The following is a 23617-nucleotide window of genomic DNA, read 5'->3' on the forward strand; positions in this document are numbered from 1 at the left end:
GTGTAAGGTCGCAACAGTCAGCATACCAGTAGTGCCTGATATCAATAGCGTTTTCATAAAGTCATACATATCTTAGGTAGGAATGGTCATAGTTAAAAGTTTATGTCTTTTTTAACAACAAATGCACACCTGTGCCTCTATCATTCAGCAGTCTTTATTAGACAGTGCATCACTTTATGCTGTTCACTGTTATGTTTACACCTGTTATACTACCATGTATGAATGAATGAATGTGAGAAAGGCTTGTGGGTAGGACAAAAAAAAAGGTAATTCAAATGCAAGCAAAGTTGATAGACATTGACACTTGGAGGTATTACTGCCTAAATGATCTCCCATTTTTATGTGGGTTTCCTTCACCAAAGGTGAGCAATGATTTTGGTATATTATTTTATTCTGCAATAGAATCCTAAAATTTTTAAATTGTATCATTGTCTGGTAATACTGTTTTCCTTTAACAATTATCTTTTAATGCAATCAATATTTTGTAAACAAACTATCAAGTTTTCTCCCAATCAATTGCTAAGACTTAATATGAAAATTTTAAGCTTAAATCTAATACATAAATTGTTAACCTGTGACAACAATTCATTTTTGGAGTATCATCCCAATTATAAAACTCTGAAGTGTTCCTCTGTAGTCAGTTCTGAACAAACTTAATTCTGTTTAATTCAAAGAGGCTGAAAATGGAGACTTTGAGGAAGAACTAGAGGTGATTAACGATAGTGGCAACCACCTTTTGTGGCCTGAGATGCACCTATTCTCTTCGTCCTGTGGTTTTTCATTAATATTGTACTAGGTTCAGCAAGACACAGACTTGCTGGTAACAGGTTAACAGTCTCCCACAGAGAAAAATCATCCATTCAGCTGTCAGGTCTAGAGCAGCAGGTTGCAAGTTAAGTTATTGCAATCTTTCCTAACATCTTTTTTCTTCCTACCAAGCTACGCACAGACAGCTGGTAGCCCTGAAAGAGAATGCTTTCTCTATAGTGAGAAGCCGTCCCCTGAACTCTCTCTCCAAGTGTCCAATTACTTAGCAGCATTCAAAATATCCTATCCATACCAGAGCCTATGTAGAAGATGCTGAGATGAATTTCTCAGACACATAAGACGTACATTTTAATGTATGATATTGTTATTGCACTGGGTTCTATATTTGTGTGTAAATCAAAATATGTAATTATCATCTGATTGTTGACTGGAATATGAGAAAAATTTCAAAGACACTGCTGTTTGGTAAAAGCTTCCTTGATAATATATTATTTGAGTTGACAAGATCATTTCACTTATACATTCACAAAGGAATAAAATATTTCAACTCTGTCATTCCATTTACATAGTAACTATCTTATTATTGTTATCTAAAGTCAGACCTCTAGTTTTCATAAGTGAGAAACAGAAAACTTTTCACATTAGTCATATAACCCCATAGCTAATTGTGATCAATCTGGAAGGTAAATTCTGATCTGTCGATTTCAGCCCCATGAATTTGTTTTCTGCATGGCCTTCAACCACCTTTCGTGCACAAACTCGTTTTTTTTTCCCCCAAACACAATTTGTTTTATAAATTGTGAGCTCTCCAAAAACTGAATCTATTTCTCGTTTTCACTTCTGAGATAAAATAATTTGTTTCAGAAGGCAGGAACTTTATCAGAAAATTAGGCATTGAGCCTAGCCAAATTAAAGTTTGGTACCTGTGTTACATCCAGACTGTGAAGATATTTTCTCAATTCCTCTTTCCTCCTCTATCAGGGACTCTGAGTCTTAACTGTGTATAAATTCTTTGTATATGAAACAAGGAAAAAAGTTTAGCAGTGTGCTGAATAAACAATCATTTGATATAATACCAGCATAAATACTTTTAAATTAAATTACCTAAACTGCCTTAATCTTTCCATTCTCAGTCCCCAGACTATCTTTGAGAAAAGCACTTTGAGTATAACAATGCTCATAATATGCTTGTTATTACCAGTGCTAAAAATCCTTACAAGTAATGAAAGCTCACAGTGCTTCTGTTTGCTAAGAAATAATAGCATGAATTGAATATTTTATGTTTACGTAAATATGAACTGTCTGTTGTTATCACCAATTCCAATAAGAAAACAATTATAATAACTTCTTAAAGGAACTGAAAACCCTTAAAATATCTAAGAAAGAATTCATTTTAACATAATATTACTATGACTGTTGTTTTCTTTTCTTTCCTCTTAAAAACAGATTCCATAGGAAACACTGTTTTATATAACCTTGCAACATTTGCAACTACCACACAAAGAATTTTAAAAATGAAACAGAATTGGTAACAATAATCCTAAAATCTCAAAAAAATAACCAAATTAATTCATTCTTTTTAAAATATGAAGGTTAATTTGTGCAATGTTACCATCTACATAACTTTAATGAAATAGACTAAAAAAAGATATACTCCATAATGCAACAAGAATACCATAAGGCTTGTCAAAGTCAACTTTTCTCACAATTTGAAAATTAAGATCTTTTAATCATTCAAAAATATTTATCCAAGAAAAAAGGTAGATAAAAGCAATCATTCTTAGCCCATTCTCTTATGTAAAGCTCCATGGAAGTCTTGGAAACTTCTCTTTCAGTTTTACTGAGAGGACAGACACCAGCAGAGTAGCCAGTGAGGAAAGGCTGTCTAAATACCAACATTAGCGTACTATGTTCTTGTTGATGGCCCGTATTAGCATGGGGGTCACTGGAACCATGTTGTGCTGAACTGGGCCAGCCCTTTACTGGCCCTGGGATGGCTAGTCCTGCCCACTCTGGATACTGTAGTAGGCTAGCTGGCCCTACCCATCAGGGGAGAGCTGGCCCTGACACTCAGAATAGATTATGTCAGTCCTCACCATAGACATGCACCTCACCTGGGAAGCACACTAGATCTGACCCTGTGGTTGGGGACTGACGGGAGCCATAAGCCTAAGCGACCCTTGACACACATGCCGCCATATTGGGGCTTCTCTCCTCTTTTCTTAGATCTAGGCCTTGCTTAAGTTTCCATAGCACCAGAACCTCTTCTCACAGATACCAGAACCTCTTCTCAGACATCAGGTGAATGAACTGCAGTTAGACAATTAGGCATTTAGACAAGGGTAAATAGATAACCTTCAGAGCAACATTCCCTGCTGGCCAAACAGCCCATAATTAAGTCCCTTCCTGCTTGCAGCCCCCATTACTAAGTCCCTTCCTGCTCTCAACCCCCTTTGCCTACCTATATATGCCTTGAGAGAAAAATAAAATTTTGGAGCTTGATCAGACGTCCTGTCTTGCTCTCATTCTTTGTGTCTCTTGTCCCTCTCATTCTCCAGCCCTCCCTTTAGGTCCCCATTGAAGACCCCGCTGGCAGAGACAAGGGACACAGGTGACCTTACTCTGAGGGCATGAGAGGAAGAGAATTGACACCATTCCCTCTTATCTGCCATAGGGTGGCATGGGTAAGGAAAAGATGCCTTCCCTCTCTGACCCTTGCTACCTTCTGCAGATGAGAGCTGGCCCTGGGATCACAAGAGTGAGAGGGCTAGCCCTGTCCCTCACCAAAAGCAGCACATAGGAGAATGGGCCCCGTATCCTGCCTGGGCTGTACACTAGAGCTGACCCTGTTGTAGGGGGCACAGGTGAGTCAGCCCTGATGGTGTCAGAGCAGGAGTAATGACCCTGGCCTCTTCTTATGCCCCCTACAGTATTCAGGAGAAAGGGCCCTGCACCTTGCTGGGCGAAACAGTAGAAATGGCCCTTGAGTTGTGAGTGAGGGGAACCCAGATCTGAGGGACCAAGAACGGGAGAACAGATCCCACTCTTTGCTGTAGGCTGCACTGGGAGAGCTACCAGAGGCAGTGATGGAGAGCTACCAAGGTAGTGAAGAGGAGGGAAAGCTAGTGAGATGACCAACCCAGTTACCACCCAGGCCCAGAACCAAGGCTGTAGGCAGAGCTTTCATGTCCTGCCCACCAGTTCCCAAAAAACTGACACAGAGATTTAATATTAATTACAAATGTTCAGCCTATAGCTCAGGCTTGTTACTAGCTAACTCTTACAAGTTAAATCAACACATTTTATAATAACCTACTGTCTGCCATGTGGTGTTACCTCTGTTTAGTCTTGCACCTCCTGTTTCCTCTCCATGTCTGGCTGGCAACTCCTCTGACTCTGCTCCTCTTCTTCCCAGTGTCCTTAGTCTGGTTCTCCTGCCTAAGCTTATCCTGTCCAGATATTGGCCAGTCAACTTTTTTATTAAACCGGTTACAGAGGTATATATTCACAGAGTGTAAATGAATATTCCACACAGGGTTATGAGTTGGCCCAGGCCAATATCCACCCAATCTATAAACTGTTAGAATACGTGATGGGGATGAATCTATAGATCCAAAAAAAGCAGGATCTCTACAACACAGGGCAACAACAGAATATCCAAGAGGAGCCCCAGTGAAAGCCCATTATTGGTGGTGTAACAGAAACCAGAGTCCTCAAAACAGACCAGTGACTCATGGCAGTGAACACTTACAAGTAAAGATGAATGGACTAAAGGGTGAACTGTGTGCTTCAACAGGACACACTACATATTCTATGACAAGAGTCTTCTCCTTTTTGTTTTGTTGTTGTTGTTGTTGTTTGTTTCTATGCTTTGTTTAGGTTTTGGTTTTTCTTTTATTTGGTTTTGATTTAGGAGAAGGTTGCCAGGGTAGAGGGCAGATGGAAGGAAATGGGGAGATAAGTGGGATCAGAATGCAAGATGTGAAATCCACAAAGAATTAATACATTAAAAAAACAAACAAACAAACTTCCTGACAGTGCCCAGAAAGACAGTGAGAGCTTACCTTAGTTACCTGGACAAAGTCAAAGGCTATCCACTGCAAGTAGATTTTTTCTCTTGACATTTGCTCAAAATAACCATTGACAAGAATTTGGATGACCAGAAAATTAAGAATAAATAACTATTAAATAAAAATAAATAGTACAATGAACAGGTCATCAGTTAACTGTGGAGAACTTCGGGGACACAAGCATTTATATAATGAAAGACTTTGATCTAGAAGAAGTCAAAGAAATAATATTTGAACAAGAAGTACCACAAGTCCATTTAGGATAAAATGGTTTATCTTTTCATCTGAAAAGCTGAGCTCCAAAGTTAATTTTTTGAGCACATGCACAACATACACATGTATATGTACACACTTGCAACTATTTTTCTCTTGCCTAAGACACAACTGTAGAAGCCAATCACTTCTTAAATATATTTATGATATTTAATATGTAAAATGCTATTCTATTAATACAAATAATAGAATGAAGGAAGACAATAGAGATGAATAGAAGTGTAAGTACACAGACTATTAAATCTTAGTTATATGTTGTAGACTACTGTCAACCGAGATTTTAATTAGAATCTACAGGTTAATCACTAACTAAATAACTCAAAAATTAATAAAGTAAATGATAAGGAAATTAAAACTGTATACTACAAAATTTCAATTAATACAAAATAAGAGAGTGAGAGAGAAGAAACAAAGTAACAAAAACAACATAAGACATAGTAATACAAACAACCAAATGGAAGTTATAATTATTACTGTAAATAATTATACTAAAAATAAAATGCTCAGAGGCGTGCGGATCTCTGAGAGTTTGAGGCCAGCCTGGTCTACAGAGTGAGTTCCACGACAGCCATGGCTACACACCAGAACCCTGTCTTGAAAAAAAAAAGAATGTAATTTTTAAGTGATAAAACTGTATTTTGTTTATGGCAGACACAGAGAATAATAAATTAAAACAATAAATTTTTTAAATGATAAAAACATTCTACACAAATTAATATCAAAGTAGACCTTAGAATCAAATCATTAACAGGGGCAAAAGCAGAATATTTTAAATTTTAACAAAAACAAAATAATCCATTAATAATAATTGTAGGACTCAATAATTCATTCTCAATAAACAGTATGGCAACTAAGCAGATAATCTGAAGCTATAAGAAACTTGAATGATACCCAATGAAGATGTAAAACCTTCTGCTAACCACAGTGGAATGCATATTTTCTCTAGTACCCAAAATGTTCCCCAAGACAAAAATACACCAAATCATGAAACAAGGCTGAACAATTTCCAGAGATTTAAAATCATACAATGTTTTCCTCAACAATTAAAAAAAGGGTAGTAATGAAGGAGACTTAACAAATATATTGCAGTTAAGCACTACATTCTTATCAATTTGCTCAAGAAAGAATTGGAGTGGATGATATATAAAATCTAGAGAGAGGAAAAATTAAAATAACATTTGCTGTAACATTGGACATTAAAAATAATAGAAAACTGAACGCAGTTTAAACAGAGACTACCTGTGAGTTTAGAATGAAAGAGAAACAAAATAACAAAAATCATTAGAAGAAAGTGCTAATTCAAAGCCCTGACATTATACATCCAGGAAACATTATGTGGGCTGAAGAGTTTATATTTGAGAACATATATAAATACACAAATACATATACACATGCAATAACAATTGATGAAAAAGATGCCATGAATGTTATATAGAGCGGGGATGGGTATATGGAAGGTTTGGAGGGAGGAAAGGGAAGGGAGATATGTAATTGAAATACAATCTCAAAAATTTAAAAAAAAAAATACAATGAAAAACTAAAAAATTTAAAAATTGCAAAAATGTTGAATAAAATTGAGTATTCTCCAGCTAGCTCTAACATGAAGAAATAAACAAGGAATGACTGAAATTCCTAAATTTAGGAATCAAAACAAATCAATAAATGCCAAGTGGCTTGGCAGAACAAGAATTTGTAGCTTATGCTGGTTCCTTTTCTGTTGCGGTGATAAAATAGCAAGACAACAGGGACTTACAAAGAGTTTCTCTTGGCTGATGGCTTCAGACGTATAAGCCATAACTGTGGGGAAGGCATGTTTTGGGGGCAGGGGCAGGAATATGGCTAGTCACATTTTTATCTGCACACAGGAATCAGAGAGACAGCAGGCAGTAGAGCCAGGCTACAAACCCTCCAACCCCACTGAGGAGATGCACTTCTTCCAAAACGGCTCTAACTGTTCAAAGTTTCATAACTTCCCCACAATAGATAGCAACTGGGGAAAAAGTGTTCCGACACATAGACTTTTGAAGGACGCTTCCCCATTCACACTTCCACACTGCACTGAAAGAAAAGTGGAGATGAGTTCCCAGCACCCAAGTCAGGTGTCTCAGCACCACATGCAACTGCAGATTCGCAGGATCCAGTCCATAACTCTTAAAACTGACCATCTAAAGCTTCAAAAAAAAAAAATGCAAACTCTTGTCACATCTCCTCAACTTCATATTAGAGATTACAGCCCTAACTTGTGGACACTAAAAAAAGGATAAAAAGCACGTGTTGGAAGATAAACCACCAAAAACTTTTCACTATATGCTAGGTATGTTATAGGTTAATTTGCGATGTGTTATAAATAATGTGTACAAATGTCATGATGAAACTTTTATTTAGTACAATTAATGTACATCATTAAATGAATGAGATGATTTAGTAAACATAAAACCCAAAGGAATTCATCAAAATGAGACAGAATTTTTAGAGCCAGTATTTTAGTTTTCTTCCCTGTTTCTGTGATACCTTGACAAAAACAACTAAAAAAGAGAGAAGATTTTCTTCTGTCTGAAAGTTGTAGATATAGTCCATCTTTGTAGAGACGTTAAGCAAAATGAACTTGAAACAACTGGTCACAGTCAAGAAACAAAGAAGAATGAGTACTTCTTGGTGATGGGCTTCATTTCTCCAGTTTATCCATGGAGGGATCTCCTATCCAGGAAAGACTACCATACCACTCACTATCAAGATCATCCTTCCTACATAAATTAACACAATCTAGACACACCTATACACCATTCCCAGAGATCATCTCTCAGGTGATTCTAGATTCTCTGAAGTTGATGAAACTAAGAATATAGATAATGTATCAGTTTACAGTGGTTATAGGACATAAAATCAATGAGCAAGAATACAATGTGTTCCTGCATACAAGAAATGAACAAGTCCCAAAGGTAAATTTATTTGAAAAATAAAAACAAATTAATTCATGAATCACAATAAATAATGAAGTTAGAAAACATTGATCAAACAAAGTGTAAATCCTCAAGTGACCAAAGGAAGTACTTTTGAAAAACATCAAAGATATTTTAAACAAATTAGAATGAATTCTATGTTGATGGGTTAGAAGCCTTGGTATATTAAAAATAGTAATACACACCAATTTAAACTATGGGCTTGATTTAACTTTGAACTCAGCTAGGTTGATAACCCAGAGAAATCAACAAGTGGATCCTAAAATTAATATGTAAATGAAAGAGATACAAATAACTAAAAATATCTCAAAATAAAAGACCAAACTGTGAAGTTTCAGAGTTCCCAATTAAAAACACAGCTGGAATCATCATGCCAGTGTGGTATGGCATAGAAAATGTATGAATTCAAAAGAATTGGGAGTCAAGTAAATCATCTCATTATAATACTAAACTGAATTTTGAGAGGATTTCGAAGTGAGTGGAGAAATGCCTTTTTCATAATGTGTTGGTATGAAAACAGGACATAAATATCCAAAAGAGGAAAACCAGCTTTCTTCTCAGAATACTTTCAAAATGTCCTCAAAAATTTGACTAAAGTTCTAAATTGGACACTATAAGATTGAAAATATTGTGTTTTAAATAGGCCCATTCAATAAAGTGAAATAACAATACCAGAATAACACCCAAAATAGCACTCAATTAGAGAGTAATTAACAAGATCCAATTAAAATTGGACAAAACAATTTGCATAGATCTTTTCTAAAAATGCTCAAATGGATGATACACATTGCCAAACTATTCAAAATCATTATTAATGGAGAAATTCAAATCAAAGCTACACACAGGCATTATTTCATACTAGGATGGAAATAATCAAAGGGGGTTTGCTGATTGGTTTCTATCAACTTGGAAATTAGAATCACATGAGCATCATATATCACACTCTGCGTTAGGAGGCACTTGTTTCTGACCAGCTTCCAGCCTCTATAAATTGAGATCCATTATCTACGAGTGCCTATCAGTTACCTACATGTACCACTATCAAATTAAATGTCAAGAGAGTTAGACTTTTCATTAAGAGATTCCCTTCTTCCTGTCTAGCTGAGTTCTCAAATAAAATGGATTTCCTTGCTTCAGCATTTACTCTTTAACTTTAATTGAACTGCCATGGGTGAATAGTCAGATTCAATAGTATCCAAACTTAAAAAACGAACAAAAATAAACCAACTTACTTGTCCATTAATCAATGAGACAACAATATGTGCCACATATGTATATAAAGTGGTATAAAATTCAATGAAATCTTACAATAAAACAAGGATGACCCTTGAAAACACGTTAGATTAGGGGGAAAAAAAAACCCTGGATGTGGAAATCACATACTAGATTCTTACATTTAAGAGTTTAAAGCCACAAGAAAAACTTTTAAGTGTTTTTATAGGGTCTAGATTTCAAATGAAATGAATGAGGATGCTAATGAATATAAAGCAACTTCTTAGATGGGATGAATTTATTTTATTTTTAAAAAAATTTGTTCATTTTACATACCATCCACAGATCCCCCTCTCATCTCTCCTCCCGCTCTCCCACAGCCTCCCCTCCTCCAACAGGATATGGCCTCCTATGGGGAGTCAGCAAAGCCTGGTACATTCAAGTTGAGGTAGGACCAAGCCCCTCCCCCCTGCATCAAGGCTGAGCATCTCACCATAGGAAATGGGCTCCAAAAGCCAGCTCATGTAGCAGGGATGGATCTGATTGCACTTCCAGGGGCCCCTCAAACAGACCAACCTACACAATGATCTCCCATATGCAGAGGGCCTAGTCCGGTCCCTTACAGGATCAACAGTTGTCAGTCTAAAGTTCCTGAGTTCCTACGAGCTTGGGGATGAATATATTTAGGCCTTCTGCATAGGCAAGACAGTTGTTTAGTTTCAACTGTTCCTGGGGCCTCCTGGCAGTGGAATCTGGATCTGTCTCTGGTGCATGAGCCAGCATTTTGGAGCCCACTGCCTATGTTGGGACACCTTGCGCAGCCTTAGTGCAGGGGGTAGGGGCTTGGACCTGCCTCAACTAAGTGTACCAGGTTCTGCTGACTCCCCGTGGGAGATCTTGCCTTGGAGGAGATGGGAATGGGGGGGGGGGGGTTGGGGAGAAGACTGGGGGCAGGAGGAGGGAGGAGAGGGGGATCTGTGGTTGGTATGTAAAAATGAATAGAAAATTTCTTAATAACGAAAAAAGAAAAGAAAAAATCTACCATTGAACTAAAAAATAAAGAATAAAAAATAACAAAAATATAAAAGCAAAAAATAAATAGAATTAGAGTGTAGTAACTGTTGCATAAATTTATGAACATATTAAATGGATTTGCATTGTATATACTATGAACATGAATTTTAGGATTTATAAATTATATATGCATAAAAACTCATCTTCAACATTAAAATTAGTTTTAACATTTTTAATTTCTTTGAGAATTTTATACTTTTTTATTGTATTTGTTATCCACTAAATCCTTTGACTCTTCTCAGACCCACTGCCCTCAACACACGGCACGAAATATTACATCTTTTTCTTTCTCTTTAATATCTCTTCATGTCCAAGTTGTACTATTTATCTACTCCTGGGCTTGGGGCCATTTGCTAGATCATGGTCCATTTACTAGAGGCTACCCTAAAGGAAACTGATTCTCCTTCCTTTGGAAGCTATCATCTGTTCCTAACTACTCAGTTGGGGCGGGTGCTCATGAACTTCTTCCCCCTTCATGCTAGAGTGTCGACTAGCTTTATCGCCTGTGAGCAACCACAGCTGCTACAAGTTAATGAGTTCAGTAGTCCTGTCTTGCCTAGAAGACTGTTTCCTTTCTCTACTCCCAGACATCTGGTTCTTACAGTCCTTCTGTACCCTGTTGTATAATGATCCCTGAACTTTACGTGGACAATGGCACAAGTATCATAATTGTGGCTTCTAGGAACTTCACTGACATTTATTCTCTGTGCTTCTATCAGGTGTGAGTTTCTTTGTTTACCACTACACGTTGCATAGGGACAGTACCTTGATGAAGTCTGAGAGCCAAATTGATCTACACGTAGAGAAATATGAAGCTAGAGGGCAGTTTGGTACTGTTTCCTTTTAGCAGAATAATAGTATTAGCTTCTCTCCTGAGGCCTATTTGCTCCCCTACCATGGGTTCTTGGCCTGAATTAACAACACCAGATGTGCATTTCCTCTCCCATAATGGGCCTTAAATTCAATAAGAAGTAGTTGGTAACCCCATAACAATAATGCCATGATTGCACTATGGACCTATCACTCTAATTCAGTCAATTAAGACTATTTTATATCAGCATTTTAAGAGCATTAACTTACAGTAGAGTAATGATTTTCTATTGAACAAAGATATAGAAAATAAAATGTGATGCTTTTTATACATGGGCCAATCAGTGCTTATTACAGTATAGTAAAACATACAATCATCAGACAAAGTATTCTGCATGCTAAGGGAATCCTGTTTCTCTGCCCTCTTCCTTAGTTTTGATAGTTTTTATATTATAACAATGGTTAAATAAAACTCCAGTCTCTCCTGCTTCTAGCAATGAAACTTGTTCTTATTTGAAACAGGCTAAAGTATCTGAAGTTATGCATTCTTGGGAACTGCTTTTTCTGGAAAAAAAAAACAAAACAAAACAAAAACCAAACCAAAACAAAACAAAAAACCCATAACTTTGTACCCTATAGGAATTTTAAATTCAGGTAATCTGTAAGATTTAGATAATGGTTATTCTAGCCCTGATTTTGGGTATTTTTTTTTAAGTTTTTATTAATTTTGTGTATTATATCTTCTAACAGGAATAAAACTTTCAAAAATCATTTTCCTAGCATGGAGATAGATTTTTCCATTTTTAAAATTGTTTTCTTTGCTATAAAGATGTTTTTAAGTTTTGTGTCTCATTTATTTTTCTTTTGTAACCCAAGCTTTTGGCTTAATATTGAAAGAATCATTATCAAGGCCAAAGTTAAGGTTTTACCCCTGAGGGGCCTTTTAATTTCAAGTCTTACATTCAGCTCTTTTATGATTTTGAGTTACTGTTCCTATATGTTATCAAATAATGCTTGGCTTTGTTCTTTTTGTGTATCCAGTTTCCATAGGAGCATCTTTTTTTTCTTCTCATTTTTCTTTATTAAGAAATTTTCTACTCACTTTACATACCATCCACAGATCCCACCTCCTCCCACCCTCCAGCCCTCCATCCCAAGCCACCCCACATCCCCACATCCCCCAAATCAAGGTCTCCCATGGGGAGTCAGCAGAGTCCAGCACACTAAGCCTAGGCAGGTCCAAGCCCCTCCCCCACTGCACCAAGGTCACACCACAGGCACCGGGTTCCCAAAAGCCTGCCCATGCACCAAGGACGGATCCCTATCCCACTGCCTGAGTACCACCAAATAGTTCGAGTCAAACAACCATCTTCTGTATCCAGAGGGCCTAGTCCAGTCCCATGGGGGCTCCAAGGCCACTAGTCTACAGTTCATGTAGCCCTGATTTTGTAATAGCTTGCGTCTCCAATAGAATCAGAGCACTGGTTACCTAGCCTACACTTCTGTTGTTGAACATGGATTTGCTGTATGGATATTTGGTGTCTCTTCTGCCACAGTACTGTAACCTGTAACTATCTTGTCACACAGCTTTAATTGGAACTCTGTGCTTATCTGATTATTGTCCTTTCTCTTCTCTGTCCTATTTAAGAAGATCTTCGGTCAAGAGCATTACGGATTTAATTTTCATTTCATGTATTTATCAAATTGAGTCACATTCATCCTGACCTTTTGAAACTAGTGTAAAATAAGACTGAATAATTTCTCAAAATATAGAAATAGTGTTCAAATTATATACCTATGATATTAAAAATGAAAGATGTCTGGGATACTCAATTCTAAATCTACAAAAAAAATGTAATAATGTTATAAGTGACAATGTCAAGTCAGATGTGGTAGCCCACACCTGTTATCCTAGAAGCCAGCCAGAAGAGACAGGAAGACCAGGAATTCAACTACCTAGCCATTTTGAGGCCAGGCTGGACTATATGAAACCTTGTCTCACAATAAAATGGAGGGAGAGGAGAGGAGAAGAGGAAAAGAAGAGGAGAGGAGGGAAGAGGAAGGGAGAAGGGAGGGCAGGGGAGAGACAGAGAGAGAGAAATTAACACTGTTTTTAAACTAATGTTTTTCTGAGTACCCACTATATATGTAAAACACAAATTCTTTGTCTTTAAATTCTTCACAACTTTAAAAATAGCTTTAGCCTTGAGTTAGTTCATCTGGCTTCACACAAAAAAATGTTATTTTATGCTCATATCTAAATTGGGCCTACATATCAAAACATTATTTTAATATTTAATTTTTACTTTAATCTGCGAAAATCATTATTTTTACACATATGATCTAACGCACATATGGACTTGCAGCATTAATCGAATTATCAAAATGTGTAGAGACATTCACATTTTAATATTATTTTGAACCATGAAGCTTAAACTAGGAAAGCTAATAATATTAGGAAATATTTATTTAAACCATTTACATCTTTTCTTCTCTCAACTGATACTCTAATGAAAACAATGTCTATCCCTGTCAAAAAATACTTGTTTTATTATAGGCTTATTAGGTTCTCTAAACCATTCACACTGGCTGTGTGATGTGAGGCTCTAGTGTGACGTAGGCCATTACAAGTTCATTGTTATAATACCATCAGCCAAGAGATTAGGGCATGAGGAAAAGATAGTATAAAAGATGGCTAGAAAAGGCTTCACTATTTCCTTCATGAGAAGCTCTTTTCTGCCACATGTAATAAAGTAATAAGGACCTTTTGTTTTCATGGCTCCCTTTATGTTTACACAAATTAAACATTACAAATCTGAAAGGCCCAACATTCTGAAACTTTTACATGTCAAAATAAGACCAAAAAAAAAAAAAAAAAAAAAAACTCATGTGAGAATCAACAATCATAACAAAGTCAACCTAGAAAAAAATTGTTTAAAATAACCTTTAGGCTGAGTATGTAATTTCTATATAAAGTGGAAATAAAAGAAATAATTCCATGATGTCCCCAAAATAAATCTGTGTGTACATGAAAATATCCCAAACCCCACAAATTCCATGATATGAAACACTTTTCTGGTCCTAGCATTTTTGGAAAGCTGCATTGGACCCTATGACTAAAAAACAAAACTCATTGTTTTTAAAAACATAAAAAATTAAACAATATCTCAACCCCTTATGAATATTCACCAATAGTTATATCTAAACAACTAATAGCCTACAAGTGACCAAAGTTTAGTTTTATATTTACATATCCACTTTGTCTTAGGCAGAAAACATATTCTCATAAGTTAAATAAGATTTGAATTAGTATCTAGAAGATAGTGGTTAATAGTTAAAATAGAATCAACAATTCATCTATGTCTATTAAATTATAATTCACATTAACTCAAAAATAACAGAAGTACTAGATGATATATTGGAAAATTACATACATCTATAATGCTTATCATAAATAATATAATGTTTGCATTTTTATTTTTGAGATAAGCAGTCAATTTATAGCCCAAGCTGTTCTTGCACTATAATCTTTTTGCTTCTGTTTTCCTCTTGTTTGGAAAAGATATGTGTGCCTCCACACCCAGCCACTGAAACTGAGGAATGTTTAAAGTTTGGAGAATATTATTTCTTTAAAACAAACAATCTCATGTATCTGAAAGCCACTTTGTCTTTTCTGCTTAATATCAGTTGCAGCAATCACCTGATAGAATTGATGTAAACAATCCATTATTTCTAGCATTTGTTACTTAAAACTTGTTTGTCCTTGATTTCAAGTAAGAGCTTATTCTTGTTTTCTTTAGGATGTGAATGCTACTTCTTATATTTTACTTGGACATCTTTCCTTACTTACAAGTCAATCTGTGTGAACAAGATGCATTATCTTTTCCACAATCAATATCACCTTCAGAGTTTCCTTTTCTATCTCCCTGTGAACTTTTGTCTCTCTCTTACTGAGCAAAAATCAATCCATGAGGAAGATCCATTATTCTTTTTGAGAGGCAATCTGTCTGTTTGCTCCATAGTGCATGTTTTATTTTGCACATATAGTATTTTTAATTAGTACATTTGTTCATTGCTCTGTTTTTATAGGCTCTTCACTAACATGATATTCTTAATATTTCTTTCCTTAGTTGATTGGTTTCATTTTTTATCAGAAAAAATGGTTGGTATGACAGAAGTTGGTAGGAATATTTAAGTAAAAAACACTTTTGTACAAATTAGTAAATGTCTTGCCTAGAGTAATGTCAGGTAGTTCTTTAAAAAGTTTTATAGCTTGAGATTTTTCTTTTTCTTTTCTTATTTTTGGCTAATATTTTTTTCTCTTATTGAAAATGGAAACTTGTCTCATATAACATATCTTGATTACATTTTCTCCCTCTCTACTCCTCCCAGTTTCTCTCCACTCTCACTCCCCTCCAGACTCATTTTATTTCTTCCCCTTACTAGAAAAAAACAAAACAAAACAACAACAACAACAAAAAAAAAAAAAACAGGCTTCTAAAAGATAAAAACCAAACACCGTGACAAAATAAATTATAAGATGAAGCAAAATCTATCATATTAAAGTTGGACATGGCAACCCAACAGGAGGAGAAGAGTCCCAAGAGCAGGCACAAAAATACTAATTATTCTTGGATTTTTAAGTTAAGAAATATTTTATGAGTCTGCTTGCTGAGTTTGAGGCCAGAGAAAGGTACAGAGTGAGATGATGACTTAAAAAATAATGAAAGGAAAATATTCACTTGGAGATTGTCATCACTGAATATGTATAGTAGAGTAAATAAGTTGATAATTAATGGCCATTTGATTTAGAAGCATGGATGGGAAGAAAAACTAACCACTGCAAATATTGAGAAGAAAGGTACTGTGATGGAGAAGTGCTCCTTCAATCAGGCCTTCATCTTGAATGAAAGCTGAGCATGAATGTAACATCACCTTGCAGAAATTTGATACTAGCAAATATTATATTACCGCTGCCTTGATGCCTCAGGACAGAGAAAAAATTAGTAATGTTATTGTAGGCTCATCTCAGACTGACAGTGTTTCCCTGATTGCTGTTAGTGTTAAGGAATTTAAAGCTGATGTTTCCAAGAATGACCGAAGTAATAAGCATGTTTGTTTCTTCTGGTTTGTATACAAGATGTGAAACAACTAATTGTTGCTTTTACAAAATGAATTCCATTAAACAACTCTACAGCTCAATATGAAATGTGGAAATTATTAAGGCAGTGATTTTATACTAACAGCTACAATGAAGACTCAGGGAATGTTATGGAGGAAGGCACAGGAAGCTTATGAGAGACAGGTTGAAGATTGCTGGTATATAGTAACTCTGGGTTATGAAAGAGTGTTTGCACTCATGAACTCACAAAAGTTATGTCTACATTCATAAGAACTATACAAGAGTAAGTCAATCAACATTCTAACATGGATGGGAGAGAGGTTCAGGAATCCCTAACCTTTGAGGCGATCAGCAATTGATGACTTCATGGGGAGGAAGGGTCCATTTTATTAGGGCAGTGCTCCTGGTAGATGGTGCATGCTCCAGTAGATAGTCATATGCCAATGCATGTATAAGCAGCACTAAGTTGAACTCAGGGAACTATTTTTAAAAAGATAGTATGGAGTTGGAAGGATCTGTGAGAAGCTAGAATAGGGATGAGTATGATCAAACTATGTTCTACCTATATATGGAATTCACAAAGAATTGATAAATAAAACACAAAAAGTGTTTTAAAAGTTAAAGAAAATTTGAGACAAGGAATGGGTGGGTCTGTTTCTTGTGTGTTCCCATGGGCTCTTTTCCTTCTTTTTATTTTGCCCAATTCTGATGTATTAGTTTTTTGTTCATTTGTTTTATCTTTTATATTATACTACATTTATTATATTATTTGTATATAGATGCCTGCTTGTTTTCTAAGAGAGACAGAAAGGGGTGGATCTGAGTGGTGGAAAATTTGGGAGGAGCTTGGAGTAGAGGGAGGTTAAAATGCAATCAGAATATATTATGTGATACAAATACCTATTTTCAATTAAAAAAGAAAAAAGAGAGAATTTGCTACAAGCCTCATCATTTGGGTAAATTTCTGGTTAATAACCCTGCCTCCCTCCCTGCTCCAGATCAACTAAATCATCAGTACTGTTACTACACTTGTGGGCCAGTGAAATTTTGTTCTTAAGCTAGGCACGCTGGTCATCTTTGCTCTAGCCGATGTTACGACCAAACTAAAGGCTTTTGAAATTTACCATGAGTCTTTCAGGGAAGTTTGCTTTGGGTGACAGTGTAAGCTTGGTTGTTCAGGAAGTACCCAACAAAGATATCCAGTATGCAGTATTGCTGGTGGGAGCAAAAATGACCCATCCATGGAAGCATCTGGCTTCACTGTTCCGATGATTGACCTAACCATCCATGCTAAATTAGTGCTGGCTATGACTGTGAACCAGATTGCCACACAGCTCACATTATTTTAAGTTTGCTAAGCTGAAAAAAGATGGATCATGATACTGGTAAGAAGATGGAAGCTGAACTCATATCCTGAAAAATCTGATGCTGCTGCCATTGTTGATACTGTTCCAAATAAAGACCATGTATGTGGAGAGCTTCTTTGTCTGTTCTCCTCTGGAAGGCACTTGCAGCTTGATCTAAGTAGTAGATACAAGGACTATGGGACTATGTGAGGTCTCTTAGGAGCAATTCGCATAGAGGAAAGTTGGGCCTAGAGAGAGTGTCAGCAGGTAAGGTTGCTTGTGCTCTTCCAGATGAATCCAGTTCCCAGCTCCCATGACCAACAGTTATATACCTGTAACTATAACATCAGATGATCAGATGCCCTCTCTGGCCTTCATGGGCATCCACACATGATATACACTCACATATACACATAAGTGAAAATAAAAATAAATCTTAAAAAATGAAATTCAAATATATCATAAGGGAATATGGGTATATGACATAAGTACAAAATTTAAGAAAATGTAGATAATGTAAAAATGATTGTATGCAGAGCCTAGTAATGATATTATTAATTTTTTAAAGCACAAAAATAAAGGCAATAATAGGGGACGTGAAGAAGTAATGAGCTATAAAGCACACAAAAAGGCAAAACCACATGACAATAGTCATTGTAGTAAAATCAGTAATTGTTAGGAGTATATGTTTTCAGTTCCCCAGTCAATAAAACATGTGGTAAGAACAAAATGACAACATGAACAAGAATCAACTGCATGCTGTCTACGTAAGATTCATTTCAGGTTGTTAAGACATGCTTTGGGTGCGTGTGAAAGGATGGAAAAATATTCTGTGTAAATTGTATCCAAGAGAAAGCAAAATTGTCCATACCTACATCAAAGAAATGAGATTTGATACCAAAAATTGCTGTGATAAAGAAGGATATTTTATACTTATAAAAGAATTGTCTTCAAGGAAAAAAAATATGCCATAATTAGAAATATGTGTGAACAGATACCCGGGCTACTAAAAAGAAGCTAAAACTGACAGAATTAAGAGGCGAACCAGAGAGCCATAACACAGTAGTAGCATGTTATTGCTTATAATTGAGTAATTGTGACAATTGAGTGAATATTAACAATAAACGAACATGAACACTACATGCTTGAGACCGAGAAGGCAAGTATGGAATATGAACAGCAGGCAATAACGAGGACATACCTTCCTCAAGTACACAGAGAATTTCTGCAATAGCTCTTTTGTTTGTCCAGGTAATGATTCTCAATAAAGTTTAAAGACTGAAATCATGCAAATTCTATTTTCCAGGCAGAGTGGAATGATACTATAGTATCACAAGAAATCGCAAACTCCAAAAAAATATGTTGAAATTAAACACCACCACCTTGGGGAAACAATGGGTCCAGTAAGAAATCATGTGGAAATTAGCTTAGAATGGACCTTAAGTTCTAGTGAAAACAAAACTATGATTCTGGGAATTTTGAGATTTAACCAAAGTAAGTATTGGTAAGGGATAAATTTATCACTGTAAATCTCTATATTTTTTTTGGGGAAAAAAAAGACAGACCTGAACTCAAAAATTTAGCATTATAGCTTAGGGAATTAGCAAAATATTAACAGAGTGCAGAGGTGGCACTCAGGAGGGAGGATTTTAGGTCAGACATAAACCAAACACTACAGAACATTATAGAAAAAGGGTCAATGAAACCAATGATTTGTAACGGAATTTTCCCAAGTACTTGCTGAAAGGTTTACACAACAAGCCCCCACGGTCGGGCGTGTTCGCATATGCCTGGCGGACACTTCCACCTAGCCAAGCCCAGGTCAGGATAGCCATTTCCGGGTCAGGGCATCTCGTGTGACCAAGATCCGTGATGTTCCACTAGCCACGTAAGCGCGCAACGTGGCCATGTGATCTACGCGCTTGCTTGTAGTAGTGACGCTGATCTGTCCACGCCCAGCCTTTAAAATCTGGCGCCATGTTCCCTATTCCTTCTTCTCCACACATGTGTTTCTCGCAGGCCTGTTCACTCTCTGTCCCTTTACCTTTAATAAAACTCTTGTTAGCAGATTCTGTCGTGTTTCGTGGCATTTCCTTGCAGGGTAAGAACACAACGCAGCCGAAAAACTAACACTTGCCCTGAGAAAATCCCTCCTAGAGTCCTAAGAAAGATGCTATGTCCAGCGTGGTGTATCTGAGGGAAAGGAATCTCCATACACCATGCTCTTTTGTCCATTTACTTTACTCCTTTATGACAAAACCCTATCTATACAGCTTCAGTTCCATCCTGACTTTCAGTTCCTCTTTGTCCCTACCTTTTCTGTCCCCTCAGAGCCCTGATAATAACTAAGCCCTTAAGCTTTTGGTCTCATCTTCGTCCTCTGTTCCTTCATCCTCCATCTATCCTTCCTCTTCTCCTCTCCTGATTCACCTACAATCTATAAGAAACTTGTCCTTGCTCCTCACTCCTCAGCCTGAGCCATTCATTAGGCCTTACCATCTACAGAATCTCTGTCTTCCTCTCTTTTCTCTGGCCATGTGGTTCTGTGTCTGTCATCTACAGAGAAACTGTCTTGTTCTTTTTCTCCTCACCATGTGACTCTCTGCTCCCAGGAAATCTGTCTCACTCCTTACTCCACCTAGTTATGCAAAACCTCCTTTGTTCTCAGTCAGTTGCTCTGGAAAGCCACTAGACCTGAAAGCAAGGAATGGCCTTAGCTTCATCTGCATAAGAAACAAAGCTATGCATCTAGGAGCCAGGTTGCCTCCTAATGGACATTTTACCTTAGTTCAGGGGCTTCATGTGCCTAGTAGGTGGTCTGGTAGCTATTCCTTGCTTGTCCTTCAATGCTTTGTTTGGAGCTGGCCCTATCTTTGGATGTAGCTAAAAGGGGGATATTCACAAAAGGCAAATACCCAATTCAAATGCTAAAAAGGGATCAAGGAGCTCAGAGGCAGAAGGCCCCGCCTACTTGACCTTATCCAAGTACTGGCCCAAGCAGGATGCTCACACATACACATTCTATGGGAATTATGAGCACAAGAAATTCATAACGAGGAACAGCAGAATATTTAAGCTGTATAACATCAAATATTCCATGATAAATGGCTTCCTATTTGACAGACCCTTGGTTAATCAAAGTGTAGCTTAATATATACAGCTGGACTCCCTATTTCATATTCTTGGGGCTCGCCACAGATTTGTGTTTTGAAAGAAATGAATATAACTGGCAAATGGTTACTTATACTGACTAACAAAATAAGAAGACTCAAATAACTAAAATCAGAAATGTAAATACTCCTGATTGTATAGATTCATGAGAGAATTATAAACAGCCAAACAATTATACATCTAAGCATTGCGTGACATATTTAGTTGCCAGAGAAATGCAAATTGAAAACATATAGGGAGCTGCTTTCACACACATTTTGATGAATACATTAAAACAAAGAAAGCTCAATGCTGGGAAGACTGGAGAAATCAGAATTCTGTGTAACACTGTACTTGTGCAGCCACTATGGGAAGGGCTATGATGCTACCTTAGCATATTGAAAGCATAAATATTATATCATCTAGAAATTTCATTTTTACTTATTCAAACATATATCTGTACAGATGTATCTGCTCATGATAACATTATCTACCATAATCAAAAGATGGAGGGATGCTGAAAGTTCACCTAGAGATGAATATGTGTAGTATAGAGTATAGGCAAAGGAAACATTAGTCAACATTAAAAAGAAAGATGACTGTGGTAAATTATAGATAATGGATGAACCATGAAATTACATTAAATGACATAAAGAAAGCAAAAATATTGGACAACTCTCCCAGTCAAGTACCAAGGATATTCAAATCCATTGCAGGCATACCATTTTTATGGTAGTTTCCAGAGCCTGGCAAAGAGGAGAACAGGAAACTGTTATCTAAAACTTTCTCTAAATATTAGTGATGGTTCCAAACCAAAGGGAATATATCGGTGCACTGGATTGAACACTCAAAGAACTGTAAAATGTTGTAAATTTCCATAAGATTTGATCACAATAAAGCAAATAGAGATTCCAAAGAACAGAATATGCAACTTAACTTTTTATTTTACTTGCCTTTGCTTTTATTAGATACATTTCTGAATAATTAATATTACGTAAAAATAAAAAGGACATGTTAAAAATGGAGATACCTCTAGCAAAGACTTAATCCCAATGATTACTTGTTCACTAGCTCTGGGCCATTTTCATTATCATAATAAATTATATAATCATTATATAATTATCTATAATTATAATATCATATAACTATAATTATAACTAAATGAACATCTCCTAAGCAACTACAATGTGCTAGGGGCTACATATAAAGAAAAGATATTTTATTTTATTGGCTTTGTCCCATTCCTGTTTTGGCAGGGCTCTCTGCTTTCTTATATTTTGATGCCAAAAAAATTTCCTCTTTGAGTGTAAGCTTTCTCTAATATTTTCCTTTTCTTTACCTAATTTGTAAACCTTGTAAAATTTCCAAAGCAGTTTAAAACAGCCTGTTTGTAAAGAATTAAGACCATCACAGCAGTGTTATTTGATTAAAAATATCCCTATTTATGTTTTGGTACTGGAGAAAAGATATTCTCTGAAGCAGATTTGAAATTCCATAAGTGAAGAAATGTTGCGTCCGCCTCAACCAGCAAGGAAGACGCAACACCAGGCTCTTCTTCATGCAGTTTATTCAGGTACCTTGAAACAATCTTCTGACCCCGGGGAGAGCCAACCCACAACTTAAATAGCCTCTGGGTAGCCTACCCCAGTCTGCCATGTGGGTACCACGGATAGGTCCAGGTACCGGAAGCAAGCCAGATCCCAGCCTTAGCCAAATAAGGAGTTGTTTATCTCAGAGAGCACTCACTGTTGGGAGGGTGGAAGGCGGAAGCCAGCGCCATCTAGGAGGCACGGCTGTACGCAGCTCTCTACAAAGAAATGTTATGTCTTGACTGTGAATAGGAGTTTCAGAACATACATAATGTGCTTTAAGTGTGGAGTGGAAAGGAGAGACAGAATCACCTGCAGAACCTAGAGTCTGACCACAGAAGCCCATTACCTTGAGTCAATGGCCAGTAAACTAATTCTTACATCTACATGTAATTGAGCTGAAGCCCATTTTGCTCAAAGTCTTATCCAACCTCCATGGAGCCATAGTTATTTCAGCTCCCTGCTTCATTTACTTCCTTGAAAAAATTTCATCAGAATTAGAACACAAACCGTGGAAGTCATGAAGGAAAATTTCTCCATGAATCTTCACAGGGAGGACTTCTGACCTAATGTAATTCCAAGCACCAAAAGTATATAAATATTCAATAATGTGGCTAGCAAATGTAAAAGTGTGGCATATCACTGGTAAACAGAGCCCATTATAACACTTAGGGAACTGAAAAGAGTGTTTTTCAAAAAAAGTATATAAAATCTATGTACTTGTTCCAAATATGGGCAGCTGAGAAAATATTATTAAATATAAAACAACAATAAGGAAACCCAGAATTAAATCTGGTAATGTGTGAGACAGAGACAACAACTATTTGAGTGTTTCTTTTAATGACAGAGAATAAATTATGTAGTGGAAATATTTACATTTATGTCAACGATCTCTGCTTTAGCAAAAACTGAGCTATTTACAAAACATAAAGCAGAAAATAAGCTAAAGGGGGAATTTATGGTCCTTGTGAAAATGTCCTGCGTTGTTACTGTGAAGCAATGGCTTCTCAGCCTTCTGACAGGGTCAAGTGAAGAGGATGCACAGGCCTACATTTAACTCTCGGTTTATTTCAATTATGTAGACAACACAATGTTACTAACTCATTTTTATCTTTTATACAGTGGAGGACATATCAGCTCCCTTGATAATTTCCTCTGCACAAGTGGTGCCTAATGAGTACTTGTTCAGTGAATAAGTTTCTGGATAGCATGGGGTCATTAGCAATAGGGAAAAACTTTCATT

Source organism: Peromyscus eremicus, chromosome 17, assembly GCF_949786415.1.
Source record: "Peromyscus eremicus chromosome 17, PerEre_H2_v1, whole genome shotgun sequence".
NCBI classification, from domain to species: Eukaryota; Metazoa; Chordata; class Mammalia; order Rodentia; family Cricetidae; genus Peromyscus; species Peromyscus eremicus.